Source organism: Monodon monoceros, unplaced genomic scaffold, assembly GCF_005190385.1.
Source record: "Monodon monoceros isolate NGI ecotype Baffin Bay Population unplaced genomic scaffold, NGI_Narwhal_1 Super_Scaffold_21, whole genome shotgun sequence".
Lineage (NCBI taxonomy): Eukaryota > Metazoa > Chordata > Mammalia > Artiodactyla > Monodontidae > Monodon > Monodon monoceros.
This window is the reverse complement of record NW_021703778.1, coordinates 165,397,106-165,411,693: the sequence shown is the minus strand read 5'-3', so window position 1 is coordinate 165,411,693 and position 14,588 is coordinate 165,397,106. Positions and strand designations below refer to the sequence as shown.

Sequence of the window (14,588 nt, the reverse complement as noted above, 5' to 3'; positions counted from 1 at the left end):
TGTTCTCGTCCCAACTTGTCAAGAGTTATCTTTAATGCCATTCACCATCTTCCCTTCACTTCTCAGCCCATTAAAACTGGTTTTTACCTCCACCATCCTCCCGGAACGGCTCTCAGCAAGGTCAACAGTGAGCTTCTGAGAACCAATGGGACGTGTTCCTTCCATGCCTCGTCTCACTGTGCTTGTCTCTGAGATTTGACTCTGCTGATCCCTGGATTTTTTTTGAATCTTCTTATTCTCAGGGCTTCCACAGCATTGCAGCTTCTGGTTTATCACATCCCACTTTCATTCCTTCCCGGGATTCATCATAGGCTCCTTCTCTTTCCATCCTTTACATGTTATTTCTTAGCATTCTATTCTCAGGCTGTGGCTCTTTTAATTTTATACACACCCTTGTTTAGGGGCTCTTGTTCAGTGCCATTGTTCAAATGACCAACTAAATATTGACAGCTCCAAAGACTGCATCATCATGCAAAAATCCTCAACAAAATACTAGTAAACAGAATCCAACAACACATTAAAAGGATCATACACCATGATCAAGTGGGATTTATCCCAGGGATGCAAGGATTCTTCAATATATGCAAATCTATCAATGTGATACACCATATTAACAAATTGAAGAATAAAATGATCATCTTAGATGCAGAAAAAGCTTTTGACAGAATTCAACACCCATTTATGATAAAAACTCTCCAGAAAGTGGGCATAGAGGGAACCTACCTCAACATAATAAAGGCCATATACAACACATACAGCATACATCATTCTCAATGGTGAAAAACTGAAAGCATTTCCTCTAAGATCAGGAACAAGACAAGGATGTCCACTCCCACCACTCTTATTCAACATAGTTTTGGAAGTCCTAGCAACGGCAATCAGAGAAGAAAAAGAAAGAAAAGGAATACAAATTGGAAAAGAAGAACTAAAACTGTCACTGTTTGCAGATGACATGATACTATACATAGAGAATCCTGAAGATGCCACCAGAAAACTACTAGAGCTAATCAATGAATTTGGTAAAGTTGCAGGATACAAAATTAATGCACAGAAATCTCTTGCATTCCTATACACTAATGATGAAAAATCTGAAAGAGAAATTAAGCAAGCAATCCCATTTACCACTGCAACAAAAAGAATAAAATACCTAGGAATAAACCTACCTAGGGAGACAAAAGACCTGTATGCAGAAAAGTATAAGACACTGATGAAAGAAATTAAAGATACCAAGAGACGGAGAGATATACCATGTGCTTGGATTGGAAGAATCAATATTTTGAAAATGACTATACTACCCAAAGCAATCTACAGATTCAGTGCAATCCCTATCAAACTACCAATGGCATTTTTTACAGAACTAGAACAAAAAAATCTTAAAATTTGTATGGAGACACAAAAGACCCCAAATAGCCAAAGCAGTCTTGAGGGAAAAATATGGAGCTGGAGGAATCAGGCTCCTCAACTTCAGACTATACTACAAAGCTACAGTAATCAAGACAGTATGGTACTGGCACAAAAACAGAAATATAGATCAATGGAACAGGATAGAAAGCCCAGAGATAAACCCATGCACATATGGTCAACTAATCTATGACAAAGGAGGCAAGGATATACAACAGAGAAAAAACAGTCTCTTCAATAAGTGGTGCTGGGAAAACTGGACAGCTACATGTAAAAGGATGAAATTAGAACACTCCCTAACACCATACACAAAAATAAACTCAAAATGGATTAGAGGCCTAAATGTAAGACTGGACACTATAAAGCTCTTAGAGGAAAACATAGGAAGAACACTCTGCCATAAATTCCAGCAAGATCTTTTTTGATCCACCTCCTAGAGTAATGGAAATAAAAACAAAAATCAAGAAATGAAAAAAAAAAAAGAAAAAAAAAAAAAGAAATGGGACCTAATGAAACTTAAAAGCTTTTGCAAAGCAAAGGAAACCATAAACAAGATCAAAAGACAACCCTCAGAATGGGAGAAAATATTTGCAAACGAATCAATGGACAAAGGATTAATCTCCAAAATATATAGACAGCCCATGCAGCTCAATATTAAAAAAAACAAACAACCCAATCAAAAAATGGGCAGAAGACCTAAATAGACATTTCTCCAAAGAAGACATACAGATGGCCAAGAAGTACATGAAAAGCTGCTCAACATCTCTAATTATTAGAGAAATGCAATCAAAACTACAATGAGGTATCACCTCACACCAGTTAGAATGGACATCATCAGAACATCTACAAACAACAAATGCTGGAGAGGGTGTGGAGAAAAGGGGACCCTCTGGCACTGCTGGTGGGAATGTAAATTGTTACAGCCACTACGAAGAACAGTATAGAGGTTCCTTAAGAAACTAAAAATAGAATTACCATATGATCCAGCAATTCCACTACTGGGCATATACCCAGAGAAAACCATAATTCAAAAAGACACATGCACCCCAATGTTCATTGCAGCACTATTTACAATAGCCAGGTCACGGAAGCAATCTAAATGCCCATCGACAGACGAATGGATAAAGAAGATGTGGTACATATATACAATGGAATATTACTCAGCCACAAAAAGGAACGAAATTGGGTCATTTGTAGAGACATGCATGGATCTAGAGACTGTCATACAGAGTGAAGTAAGTCAGAAAGAGAAAAACAACTCTCGTATATTAACGCATATGTGTGGAACCTAGAAAAATGGTACAGATGAACTGGCCTGCAGGGCAGAAATAGAGACACAGATGTAGAGAACAAACATATGGACACTAAGGGGGGAAGCGGCGGGGTGGTGGTGGTGTGATGAATTGGGAGATTGGGATTGACATATATACACTAATATGTATAAATGGATAACTAATAAGAACCTGCTGTATAAAAAAATAAATTTAAAAAAGTCTAAAAAGTGCTTCCCTGGTGGCGCAGTGGTTGGGAGTCTGCCTGCTGATGCAGGGGACACGGGTTCGTGCCCCGGTCCGGGAAGATCCCACATGCCGCGGAGCGGCTGGGCGCGTGAGCCATGGCCGCTGAGCCTGCGCGTCCAGAGCCTGTGCTCTGCAACGGGAGAGGCCACAGCAGTGAGAGGCCCGCGTACCACAAAAAAAAAAAAAAAAAAAAATCGTAACATAAGCCAGAACTTCTTCCAATGAGCCAGACTCATACATATCTGCATACCAGATCCTTCCACCGACACATCAGAGCTCCTCAAACTCAACGTGTCCAAAAGTGCCCTCTCTCTGTCAGTGGCATGACTATCTACTTGGTTAAACCTTGAAGTCATCCTTGAGTCTTCCTCCCCTTACCCTTCACATCCAATAGATCTCCCCGTTCTGATTATTTTACCTCCCAAACATCTCTGAACCCGTTTCCTTCCTCAATATTTCCCAATGGTTCATATATTCTTAACGTCTCTCCCCGAATTTCTATAGCCCTCTCCTCACTAGTCTCCTCTATACAGCTTTGTTTTCTTCAAAACTAACCTCTATACGGTTAAAGATAAATCATGCAGAATTACTCTCCTTCAGAAAACATTTCCAAGACCCTTGATTACCCATAAACAGTGTTTTCCAAAGAGGTTTTTAAAATACTGGCTTTTCAGAGTGTTACAAATTATTACCAAGTCAATAAATTGAACAGTTTTCTTCATTGAAGGATTCTCAGTTCCCTAATGTGCTACTGTTTATTAGGAATCTCTTAAGCATTGCCCATGCATACTTGGCCTTGGGACTTTTTCCCAAGGACCATGTCACAAGGCCAATTTTCTAAGAAACATGTTTCAGAACTCACTTAGTCTACACAATAAACAGGGTTCCATACTGTTCTCCATAAAGAGAAAGACAAATATCATACGATATCACTTATATGTGGAATCTAAAAAATATCGTACAAACGAACCTATTTACAAAACAGAAATAGAGTCACAAGTGTGGAAAACAGAACTACGGTTACCAGGGGGAAAAGGTGGGGAGGGATAAATTGAGAGATTGAGATTGACATATACACACTACTACACAGAAAATAGATAACGAATGAGGACCTACTGTATAGCACAGGGAACTCTACTCAATACTCTGTAATAACCTATATGGGAAAAGAATCTAAAAAAGAGTGGACAAATGTATATGTATAACAGATTCACTTTGCTGTACAGCAGAAACTAACACATTGTTAAACAACTGTGGTCCAATAAAAATTTTTTAAGAAAGAGAGAGTTCCAGAGCTGGACATGGAGGTCCTGTGATGTTCCTCCTGTGACTGCTCCAGCCTAACTCCTACCATGCCCTGCCTCACCTCCTATGCTGTGGGAATAGCACACACACGTACCACCCTACCTTTGTCATCCTGTCTCTCACCTCTATGAACTAGGAATGTCGCCTGCCATACCAGTGAACAAAGGATGTGCCAGCCATCAAGCCATCACATTACAGCCACCTGGATGGTGAGCCCTGAGGGAACTCAGGGTGGAAACAATGCCTATCCTGCAGCCACTCCCTGAGGGTGCACCCTGAGGAAACGGGGTGAGAAAGCAGAGGATACTGGCCCCCGATATCTGAAGTGCACATCAGAGGAATGACTTCAGTGAGCCCAGACTCTTGCATCTTCCCATACATAGAACAGTGCTAATTTCATTAACTTGAGATATCTGGTTTTCCTTAATTAACAGTAATCTTTTGATGTTCCAACTACCTGGTCTTTTGTTGCAAAACCCCCTATATATCCTGGCTCCCCGCCCCTTGCCTCTTTGGAGCAGTCCCTCGGAATTATCTGAGATGCTGTGTCCTGGGCTTAAGTCCTCAGATTTGTCCACCAAATAAAACATAACTCTCAACTTTTAGGCTGTGCCTTTTTTTTCAGTTGACACCTCCTTGCTGTGTCCTCCGTTTGGATTGTTCCTCCAATCTATCTTCACATGACTAATTTCTAAGAGTTCTTCACATCTCAGCATAATTGTCACCTGCTCCGGGAAGCCCAGATCATGGAATTACACAATGGGGGAGTCAAGTAGCTAGAGGAGAATTGGGGCCAACTCATACCCTGCCAATCATAGAGGGGCCAGGAAAGCGTCTAGTGAGTTACCAGGACTGGCCCGGGCTCCATCCAGGGCTCTTACCCCATGGAGGAAAGGAGTGGGAGGGAAGCTCTACCCTCTAGAGTCTGCAGAGGCCAATAGAAAGAGCCCAGAAGGGTCCAAGACACTCATGTACAGTCCCTTTACCCATCCTTCCAGCCAATTAAGTCGTTCTTCCTGCTTCCAGAAGTAGTCAGTTGACAGGAGTGGACTAAAGGGTAGAAGCCACTTTCCAACATTTCCAAAAGAAAAAAAAGTTTCTATTTTACAGACCAAGGTAGAAAACTTGATTAAGAGAGAAAATAGTTTCTCCTTCACATAAAACATTCTTAATAATAGTCTTAACAATAACAGGGAAATGGGCCATTTAAGTGCATCAAAAGAGCCGCATAGAAGCCATGGCCTGATGGCTTAACACAGGTGATGCCTTCTGAAATTCTCCTTGTGGCTCTGAGAAGGGGGACACAACAGAGCCTAGAAACAGAAAGTAAATAGGGATCAAATGGCTCCCTTTCCTGGCTGTTTGGAGAACTGACTGTTAGGTCTTCGATGAGCATTACCACGGTCTGAGTTACAGAAGTCACTCTCACTCCCCCCTTCTCATTTTCGCTGCAATCCCTCTGGTTATTCTAATTAGGAAGGTGCTTGGACTACATATTCAGCTTCTGTTTCTCCTTCTCCAAATGTATTCTGGATGCCCACTGTTTCACTCAGTTGTCCATGCCCTGAGGATCACTCCTTCCTTCCAAACGTTGGCTTCTTCTCCATTTTGCCTCCGCTCAGCCCCTCTGGTTCCCATCAATCTAATTCGTCTATGTCTCCCAAGCCTTGGACTGCCCACGGCGGGAGGAATGCAAAACGCTAAGTGCTAAATGCTGTGAAACTGTTTCTCCATTGAATGTATCAGCAACCTCTCTCCCCAGAAAGATGCCATTGTCTTTCCTTTGGTCCAGACCCACCTCGTTTCTGGCTGTCCCACCTTATTCTGATAGAGGCTGAGACACAGCTTGGTGCCGCGTAAGGAGCAGGCCTTGGTGAGACACAGTTTGGTGCCGCGTAAGGAGCAGGCCTTGGTGAGACACAGCTTGGTGCCGCGTAAGGAGCAGGCCTTGGTGAGACACAGCTTGGTGCCGCGTGAGGAGCAGGCCTTGGTGTCCACAAAGCTCTGCTGCTTTAAGCCGTAAACAGCTGCTTCGGTTTAAGACACTTAACTAGTCTGGGCCTCAACTTCCCCATCTGTCAATGGAGATAATAATATACAAGGCACAAATCTGGGATATCAAATTAAAGGACCTCGGCACTGAAAAGCCCATAAATCCATCAGTTCACTGGAGCCAGGCTGGGGTTTTCAGACCTTCCTGAAGAGTCATTCCTCATCATTAGGTGGTTGTGAGGCTCAGACGTGAATACGAGTGCGACGCCTGCTGTTCAATTCCAGGCTGACAGGAGCGCCCTTCCAGCCCTCGATCATCCACGTGTCCCAGTGTCCTGTTCCTCCTGAACGCCGCCAAGACCCTCTGAAAGATGCAGTTAACCCCCCAGCCTCCCTTTGAGCTGGACTCCCACCCTCCATGCCCTCTACTTACTTTACGTTGCCAGCTGACTGAGCCCTAATCACCTGTTTCATTAAAAATGGCTAAATTGATAAACGCTAATTGCTCAGAGAGAGAGAGAGAGAATACTTTAAAGAATGGTGTGTGCAGTAGACTCAGGGGACAAGCCACATAAAGGGGGCTTATTTTCTGTCTGGAATTTAGTGAACTCTTTCCAGATTTTAATTACATTTCTCAAAAACGAAAACAATACCCATTCTGCTAGGAGGGGTTCACCCCCGTTTTATGGAGAGCAGAGCCAGCTGTGTTAACTGGCAGAAAAACAGACAAGAGACGATCACAGCTCACGGGGAGTGGGCAGGACAGCTGCCGAGCGCTGTGCTGACGGCTCCGCGTCGCATCTTTACAACAAGCAGGGGAGGTAGTGACTGTTATCATCCTCGTTTTGCAGGTGGGGAAACTGAGGGTCAGGCAAGTTAAGCCATTTGCTCAAGGTGAGAAGGTATGGGCCCGGCGGAGCTAAAACATGAACACGGCTGTCAGATCCCAGAGATCGTGTTCCCACCCCCAGGGCATCCTACCTAAGGGAGGGAGAGAGACATACACATCCCCCAGAGTTCACCATGGCAGATGACTGCAGGGATTTGAACAGCCCCAAATCCCACCTAACTTTGTAAACAGCAGCTCTGCAAGTGTGGACCTGGACTCAAAGGACCATCATTTGAGATTTGAATGATTTGAGGTTTGAGTTCTCGTTGGAAAAGTCACTCAACCTCCCTTCATCTCAGTCTACTCATCTATAAAATGGAGCTAGTTATCTTCGCTCTATGAAACTTCCAAGGTTGTTGAGCTGAAACAAGGAGGACATCAGACGTGAAGAGTCATGAGCCAGAAACCCCTCGACAAGCTTTGTTATCGAAGGTAGAGGAGTCACACTCAGCAAAGCTCTCTGTTCTCTGGGTTCAGGCAATGGGTGCAGGGAAGAAGGGTGATGCCCCTCTGGTAGCTGTGGTGCTTGAGGAATGTGGTGGCTTTTGTGCCTCCTGGTTCTGGGGGGTTCTCTCCATGAGTAGCTGGAACTGACCAAGTCCCCTGAACCCGACCGGAGAGATGCCCTTTTAGGTTCCATCAGGATGGACTCTGTGGATGCTGCCTGGTGAAACATGTCAGCATGGAACAATCTTGCTGGAATGGACCCTTCAAGGCAGCCTGGATGGCTCACCCCCATCCCTCCAACCCGACCTTTTGCTCAGGAGGTAGGGGATGCTGACAGCTCAGGTAGAGTTCTCAGCCACATCTTCCTTAAACAGGTACAATGGTGCCTGGGGATTCGTGTGCTGTGCCTTAAAGAGAGCAGGAGCGAGAACTAGGAAATGTGGCCCCACATCTGCACGTCTCATCAGGGATTCCCTACATCAGGGGTTCTCTACTCCAGTGATTCTGATCCCCAAGGGCATGTGGCCGTGTCTGGAGACATTTTAAGTCATCACAACTCGGATGTGCGTGTGAGGGTGCCACTGCCATCTAGTGGATGGAGGTCAGGGATGCAGCTGAAAACCCTGCAGGGCACAGGAAAGACCCCACCACAAAGAGTGGTCCAGCCCGGAACGTCAGTAGTGCTGGAGTTAAGAAACTTTGGTCCAGATAATATTTCAGGGTCTCCTTAACAGCGGCTGCTGTTACTCCCACTATCCTTTCCTTGTCTTTACTTAACGGCAAATGGCCCTTGGAGACGGAGGTCCTGACCTACCATGGCTACCACCGTGAGCCCCCAAATGAGAGTTATTACCAAAGAAAAAGTCATCTCTTTTGCATAGAATGATGATAATTGCCACCCTAGTTTAGATAAGGGTTTTAGACTCATGCTACGATAGCATACAGGCTAGTTTAACTCATACTGTGCACTCCATCTACCATCTCCCTAGTCTGCCATCCCATGAATGATGGTGTTAAACTTGATCTCATGGTCAGGACAGGTAGGCTTGCAAGGGATAAAGGTCCTTTACATTCAAAGAATTTTCCTTCGCCAGTTAGAACTCTTCTCGTATACAATGAAGCAGCGCCTTTGCAAATCACAGTGTTAGTTCAAAATTATATTAAATTCAAATGAGATCCAACTCAAGCATTCATGCACTCATCAACCTGCCAATAGAAACGTAGAGAGCACCTTTTAAGCCCAAAACCTTCTGCTCCAGCCTGGAATTCTAAATAAGAAGCGGCGCTGCAACCCACACGGCCGACCACCCCCACAGAGTGCACACTCAGATGGGAACACATACCTGCAGGGGAATAAGATGGATTTGCTGTGGAGGCTCGTGGTGGAGGCTGACAGCTCCAAACCTGCTTCCTTTCGTCTTGTGCGTGCAGCTAGACGCCATTTCTCATCTTCCCCTGCAGCTGGATGCACCTGGGTCTCTGAGTTCTGGACTGTGAGCTAGAAGTGAGGAGAGTCGCTCACAGCCTAGCCCATGAGAACCTCTCGGGCTTGGTCTCTCTCCTTTCCCATCTCCAAGCCAGAGACAGAGGATCCAGCAGCAGACTCCAAGACCCCAGGGGATGGCACAGCCATAGTGTGGAAGGGTCCCAGGATGGTGGGGGGAAAGAAAGACCACCCCTAAGCAAGAATGCCGACATTGGAGTGAGACGTCAATTTGTATTGCATTAAGCTACTGAAATTTGGGGCATGATTTTCACAGCAGCTAGGGTTACTTTTCCTAACTAATAGCAGATGTGTGCCCAACCGTCCACCCAAGAGGAGCTGATTCTCCTTTGTGTCCCCATTATGATTTATAAAGACCTTTATCACAATACCTGGAAGGCCTTGCTGCACTAATTTATCTCTTTGTGTCCCTACAGTGGTCGCCACAGACTTTTTTCATGGTAGGGGCTTAGGGGTGGCCATCTTACCACCAGGGGAGACAGGAAACTTGTCTTGAAGTTATAACTGCCTAGAAAATGCACCATTTCACTCTCAACCTAAAAAATAAGAAGATACATTTTGTTGGCATTTTTTTTCAGCAAGGATTCTTCCCTAGATTCAACTAGGATGGCAAAGTCAACATTCTACCAGGGTACTTCTCCATTTTTATTCTCCTCTTAAAAAAATATAATAGGGCTTCCCTGGTGGTGCAGTGGTTGAGAATCTGCCTGCTAATGCAGGGGACACGGGTTCGAGCCCTCGTCTGGGAGGATCTCACATGCCATGGAGCAACTGGGCCCGTGAGCCACAACTACTGAGCCTGCGCGTCTGGAGCCTGTGCTCCGCAGCAAGAGGCCACGATAGTGAGAGGCCCGCGCACCGCGATGAAGAGTGGCCCCCGCTTGCCACAACTAGAGAAAGCCCTAGCACAGAAACGAAGACCCAACACAGCAAAAATAAATAAATTAATTTAAAAAATATAATAAAAGACTGTAAGGCTATTTTGTTTGGATTAGTAGAAGGTATTAGCCTACGTCCTCCCTGTAGCAATGCATGTTGCATTGAAGAATCACCCAGCTGTGCTACCTGCTTTTGAAAAGAGACCAGAGACAGCCCTAGGGATCCAGGAGCCATTGGAGGATCTGGGCGGAAGACAACGGTCAGACTCGGGGGCTGTTAAAACCAGAAGAGGGAGGCGGGGCGGAGGCGCCGCGGCCGCTGTTATTGTTCAGCTGGGCTCCGTTGGGCGCCGTCTCCCTTGCCTCCGACGGTGTCGATTTCTCCCGCTTCCTCTCGGCACCTCACTCCCGGCGGCTGACGGCGGCGGCGGCGGCGGCGGCGGCGGCGGGCGGAGCCTGGCGTTTCGAGGCCGTGCGGCGCCGTAGTGAGGGGCGCGGCGGAACGGGAGCCTCCTGCCCTGGCGCCGAGCGGCCGCGGCCATGGCGTACGCCTGTCTGTTCAAGTACATTATCATCGGCGACACGGGCGTTGGTAAATCATGCTTATTGCTACAGTTTACAGACAAGAGGTTTCAGCCAGTGCATGACTTTACTATTGGTGTAGAGTCCGGTGCTCGAATGAAAACTATTGATGGGAAACATAAAACTTCAGATTTGGGATACAGCAGGTCAGGAGTCCTTTCGTTCCATCACAAGGTCGTATTACAGAGATGCAGCAGGGGCTTTACTACTGTATGATATTATAAGGAGAGACACATTCAACCACTTGACAACCTGGTTAGAATATGCCCGCCAGCATTCCAATTCCAACATGGTCATTATGCTTACGGGAAATAAAAGTGATTTATGTAAGGCCAACTGGCCCGAGGCAGGGGAACGCAATCAGACTCACAGGTTGAAACTGACCTGGAGACTTTCCGGACCACCCAGTTCCAGGAACTGACCTGGGGACTTTCCACCCGGCCCAGCCTTCCCGCCTTTCGAGGGGCGGGACTAACGGTCCCCCACGATACCCGAAGAGACCACCAAATAAGGAATACCCTGCGCCCTCCCGGATTCACCACACCCCTTTCCCTTCTTCCCCTATAAATTCTGCCCAAACCCTCACCCGGCCGCGACTTGTGTGGCCCCTTTCTCTCGGACCAGTGAACCTCGCCCGGGAGCGTTCCCAAATAAAGCTTGTTTAAGCTCTCCTCCGTTTTTGGTGCCGTTCCTTACAATTTAGAATTTAGAAGAGAAGCTTTTGCACGAGAACATGGACTTATCTTCATGGAAACTTCTGCTAAGACTGCTTCTAATGTAGAAGAGGCATTTATTAATACAGCAAAAGAAATTTATGAAAAAAATCCAAGGAGTCTTTGACATTAATAATGAGGCAAATGGCATTAAAATTGGCCTTCAGCATGCTGCTACTGACGCCACGCATGCAGCACGCAGGCAGTCAGGGAGGACAGCAGGCCGGGGGAGGCTGCTGTTGAGTCTGTTTTTACTGTCTCGCTGCCCAGAAGGGGCTACTCACCTATTCTTTCACCCACCTGCTCAGCTGAGACATGAAACTCTTCGAAATGGCTTTATGTCACAGAAGAAGACTTTAATCCTTCAAATTCTTGTGTAACTTTGAATAAGTGGTTAATGTTCACTTAAAAAGACAGATTTTGGAGATTGTATTCATACCTATTTGCATTTGATTTCTAGGTCAATTGACGTGATTATTTTTGTTCAGTGTTGTCTTGTGCCCTTACCTACGAACTGAATTGTATTGAACACTACAAAGTCATCCTGAATATTTTAAATCGGTTTGTGTAGTTAGGTTTCCCCACATCTGTGGTTACCTAATGTTTAATATTATGGAATTGTCCTCAGAAGTTTGTCAATTTTCAAGGCTATAAGGAAAACAGAAGGACTCTTTTAATTCTGTATTTATCATTTACTTTCTGTATATATAGTTTAATAACCTGCTTGGGTGTAATTTGCCAAGCTTGGATTCTTTAATGCATTTGCGTAAATTCTATACTGTTTAGAGCTTAAAGCTACAGAAGCATCGTTAGGAATTGCTTGGACACTGAATTTTAAACTTTTTGACATTGTTAACAAGCATGTTCATCTTTTTCTTGTCACTAGTCCGAGAGAAATATGCTTCATGTACATTCTAAAGGCTATGTATGTGTTAACCTGTTGTAATGCCAAAAGTTTGCTATTTGTCCACAGTTCCTTTAAGACCTCTTCAGAAAAGGATTTATTTGCCTTAATGCATACTGTTGGGTAAAAACACAGTATAATGAGTGAGGTGGGTGGAAGAAAGAACTCCCCCCCGCCTGAGAGACTCCAGGAGGAGTGAGTGTCCACATTTAGATGGCACATTACGAGGACTTTAATCTTTCCTTGAACACAATCACGTTTTCTTTTTCTTTTATTCACATGACTTCTAAGTATATTTTTCTCACAGGACAGTTTTTCAACCTTGATGTACAGTGACTGTGTAAAATTTTTCTTTCAGTGGCAACCTATAATCTTTAAAATATGGTGAGCATCTTGTCGGTTTTAAAGGGGATATGACAATAAACCTACCAGAAGGAAAATCCTGTTAAAAGTAGAAAAGCTTTAGTAATTTGCTCAGTGTGGTGGTTTTATCCTTCTTTTTCTTTTTCTCCCTTGGACTATAATGAAGTTGTTATAGCAGTGCAAAATAAAATCCTATGTATAAAAAAAAATTTAAAAATAAAACAAGAAGAACCTTAGGAATCATCTCAGGTTGTAGATGGGAAAGCTGAGGCCCCACGAGGGGTCAGATCACCCAAGGTCATCAGCTGGGAAGCAACTGGTGTCCCAAAGTCTTCACTCTTAAGCATCTCCCACTAAGGTCCAGGTGAAAGCACCTAGGTTCTTCCTAAGGCATCCTTCCACCCTCTGTCCCCAGGATCTAGTGCAAGCAGAGTCATTCATGCTTGCTCCTCCAGAGGCCGGTGTGGGTGTCTGGGGACCTTGGCCCCAGCCTGAAGCCCTGATGTCACACTAGAAGACGACTGAGCCAAGGAGCTGAGTAAGGCTCATAGCAAACATTTTCAGGGGAAATAACCTCTGAGTCACAAGAAGGATAGCCAGATGGGTCATCTCCAGCAGCAAAGAGAGGGTCAAAGCAATGGGTCCCAGTACCCCTTGGGGTCATATTGCCTTCAGAATAACTTAGGGGATGGGGTAGATGGGGAGGAGGGGTGAGCGCAACAGAAATCTTACTCAATGAGCTGCATCTGGGCAACCTGTCCAATTCAGTCCATCTCCAATCCAATGTCCAGTCCGATGTTCATTTGTCTAGACAGGTCACACTTGCTAGAGGTTAAAAGTACAACTCTGGGGCCAGACTGCCTGGGCTTGAATCCCTGTTCTCCTGCTTACCTGTGAGACTTTGGATAATCACTTACCTCTGCTTGACTCAATTTTCTCCTCGGTAAAATGGGGACATTAATTGTACCCGCTTCATAGGGCTGCTGAGAGGATTACAGGGAGGCTGGCACCTTATAAGCACTATATAGATACTATATATATACTATACATATATATATGAGTATAAATATATATAAATGTATATATACGAGATTACTTTATAAAATACCTTGTGATTGTCCATTTCATGGTTTCACCCCAGGACTAGCCCACCTACCCTGGGGACGATGACTGTCCAGGTGGCTCTGTGCATCACGAAAACTCTCTTTTTTTACTTAAACCAAAGGGAACACAAATGTCTTCTGCTATCTGGAGTGTGACTGCTGCCGTAAGCTTGGTGGCCCACTGCCCCAAGACTGGCTTTCGGGGAAAAAGACCCAGGAGATGTGATCTAAAGGAGGATAAATATTTCCCCCTGTGTCTGGAATCAAGGGGCATTCGCTTTCAGCGTTGAGGAATCCATTCTTTTCTGTAGCCCCAAATCTTTATGGAGGGAGGAAATTACCAGAGGTAAAACTGAGTCTGTTTAGTGGTGCCTGACTCACTTGGGGACAGCACTGGAATGCCCGTGGGCCCAGGCCCTGCTGGTCACCCCTCTCCCGGAGCAGGCTGCCCACTTATAGGGCGGAAGTGGGGAAGGGGGCTACACTTCTGTCATCTGGCCGACATCCTGCAGTGACCTCACCGCTGATGCTCTGGGTGGCCAGGAGCAAGATGCTTCACCTCTTTCTGGGTTTCTCTTTCCTCTTCAGTAAATGTAAGATAATGAGTCCTGCCTTGTATTATTACAGTTGATTAAATCACAGATGCAAACACCTCTGCACAAACACCAAGAGGTATTATTCCAATCAACTCGTGGCTGATCTGCCCCTTCCCACCCACCAAACTCAGCCTCTCCTTCCTCTGATAACTCCAAAGGGGTTAAAAGATTTGCATCCTGGCTCTGCCATTTACTAGATTATGCCTTCAGACGATGCATCACTTCTCTGTGAAATGGGGCTAATAATAGTACCTCCCTGCAGAATTGCTGGTGAGAATTAAATGAACAAATCCATGGTAAAGCACTTAACTCACATCAGTACTTGCCACAAAGCAAATAGACATTGACAGAGATTAGCAGTAAGGGCACACTTAACACCTCATGTGTAATT

At 45.1% G+C, this 14,588-nt stretch overlaps 1 pseudogene; it reads left to right on the top strand.

Annotated features, from left to right (window-relative positions):
- The first annotated feature begins 10,476 nt into the window (after positions 1 to 10,476).
- LOC114904746 lies at positions 10,477 to 11,474 on the top strand (annotated as a pseudogene).
- The last annotated feature ends 3,114 nt before the right edge of the window (positions 11,475 to 14,588 follow it).